Below are 2,821 nucleotides of genomic sequence, written 5' to 3'. Positions count from 1 at the left end.
AAAATTATTTGAGCTCCCCTTTGGCAGAAATTCTGTCTTATCTTTGTATTTATACCAGCTTCTTATATAGTGGTTGTAATGTAATAAATGTTTACATGAATGGGTTTTTAGAATTAACTAAAAAGTCGAGTATTGCAAGAATTTAGAGGAACCCCACCTTTCCATGTTTCATTAAAACAAAAATGTCTTAAATACAAAGCTTTGAGTGCATCAACAATCCAGATAAATCATCAAACATATCAGATTATGATTATGGTTCACACACTCATAACTTGTACACAACAGTCCTTTCCAAATCACAGCTAGAACTGTAAGTTTATTTATAACTTAACAACTCAGCTGAAAATATAACGGGTATATTTGTTATTCTATCTGTACTTTTTAAAGTTAGTAATATGAAGTGGCCATGTGAAATGTTTTATTTTCCAGGCTAAAGCAAATGAAAGTTTGCTAGTATCAACACAGAGTGTCATATTTTTTCACAGCATGCAACAATGGTGCTAGGATAGCTATTTCTCACTGTAATTCCCAGAGCACAAAGGGTGTGGGTATAAGCTATTTCAAGAGCAGCTTTAAATAGTCATTACTGAGGTTTTCATTTTAATAGGTTTCATTCAAAAGAAATAGTAATTGGCATGCATATTCTACAGCATTGGTTTTATCTTTGGTATAGATTTTTCATGTCATCCTTTATTCAGTAGAAAAGTAAACAATTTCTGTCTCGATATAGATTTTTTTGGCTTCCATGTCATCAAAAGACTGGAAAAATGACAAGTTTCACTGTTAAACTGATGGATTTCTTTACAGAATTGTATTTGAGTTGTGTAGGCACACCCTTAATGTTGCTGGTTATGATGGATAAGCATGCTTTTAAAATGTGGCAGAAACAGTTTTTATTGTTACCATGTTTTTGTCTGTCCAGTAGTTTAAGCATCACTTCTGTGGTCCATTAGGGCTTCCCTACCAAATTCAATTGGCAGTGCTGTGGTGTTCATTCGAAACCTTCATGGAAATATTCATTTGAAAGCTCCATGCAGCTTTAGCAAAGAGCTGACCAAACACTAGGGAAAGTTCAACCCGATACAATTTACTCAGAATATTTGAACTGAAACAATATATCTTTTTCTCATCAATACATGCTTGTGTTAGATCAACTTATAACATCTACATAAGCAAATCTAAAACACACTCAGGCCAGTTATGTGTTTTGTGTTCATATCCTGCTTAACATAAGTTAAACAGATAATTTGAATGTGTCCAGGAAGGAAAAGTCATGCTTAACCTGGGGTCTGCCTTCTCCCCCGTGTGTAACAGCATTCCTTATGTTCCGCGGTAGCATAGGACACAAATCTTGACATGGATGGAGGGAAGGCTTTTCCTGCAGAAGTGTTTAGGTAGAGTGAACTTAGATTTCTATCAATGTCTAATATTATCTTTGTTTTATATATTTTTTTTGTATTGTTGTTATATGTGTGAGGGAAGACATATTTAAATGCATGCAGAATGATTTTTAAAAATTATGTCATGGTCTGACTTTGCCTTATGAGAGGTCAATCAAAAACTTAGAAAGTTACACAATTCACTGGTTAATGGTGCTGAAAATGCATAACAACCACCGTATGCTTGCTACAATTTTGAAGTTTCTTTGGAATTAAAGTTTTTATTAAGTGTGAACTATCAGTATCTATTCTGGTGCTAAATACGTGGTGCTAAATGAACTGTTAGTGTTAGGAGCTTAGGGACTCTCTTTTTATTCATAGTTAAAAGTGTTATCCATTCAATTCCTGATTTAGAAATATTAATAAAGTCCTATTAAATTAATCTTAACCAAAATAAGCCAGTGCACTTAATTTTTTAATCTAATAGCCCAACATTATTTAGGTGTTACAGAATGTAAATATATTTCTTGGAAGTTTTCAATTTTTTTTTAAAGGCATTTTTTAGCATGCCGATGTAAAATTCCAGTAAAGGTTAGATTACACCTACACCAACCATACTGCAGGCACCGGCGCCCTCTGGTGGTTATAAGAACAAATTCTTGATGGCTACTTGGCCTGCAACAAAACCATTTCTTCTGTTCAATAAAAATTTAAGCTGAACAGTTTTAAATTCTTGGATACTCTCTAAATCCGAGAGCATTAAAAAGTGCTTGACTCTATTGACATAATTTTCTAGGAAGATAATAGAGATAATATATCTTGACATCCATTTTCCTAAATAATAATATTTTTTTAAATGATATTCCAGATCTGAGGTGCTTATTAAAGTGTTCTTTTTTTGAAGTAGGTATTAATAAAATACATTTTTAATTTTGTTTACATCATAAATACAATAAGAGTTAAAATTAGCAAACAGAATTATAGTGTGCCTCACTTTCAGAAGTGATCATTTATATTAAAACAATTAATTCCATATATCAAAGGATTATCTCTCCACTTTTGTGTTGGTCTATAATTTGATAATGTTCTTTGGTCATACTATTGAGCTAATGATAACATTTTATTATTCCATTCAAAGTCTTTCTAGACTTAAAAATGTACAGATAAACTTAGAATTATATCCCCTGTAACCAACGAAGGCAACATTTTTAGATAAACTTTCACTTGAGTTGTGCAACTGACTAAGTGTGATAATCTGTTTTGACAAAGATATTTCTTAAACTGTGTTAGCATAACCAAATGAAATATGCTTTGAAGCAGTTTTCCAAATTAGTATTTTCAAACTTATTTTAAAGCAATAGAACTCTTTGTATGATCTCAATCCTGCACAAAGCTCTAACATATAATATACATATAATGGACCTACTTATTTCCCAAACCCT

The sequence above is a fragment of the Balaenoptera ricei genome, chromosome 17 (assembly GCF_028023285.1).
Source record: "Balaenoptera ricei isolate mBalRic1 chromosome 17, mBalRic1.hap2, whole genome shotgun sequence".
NCBI lineage: Eukaryota > Metazoa > Chordata > Mammalia > Artiodactyla > Balaenopteridae > Balaenoptera > Balaenoptera ricei.
Note: the sequence above shows the minus strand (reverse complement) of the source record.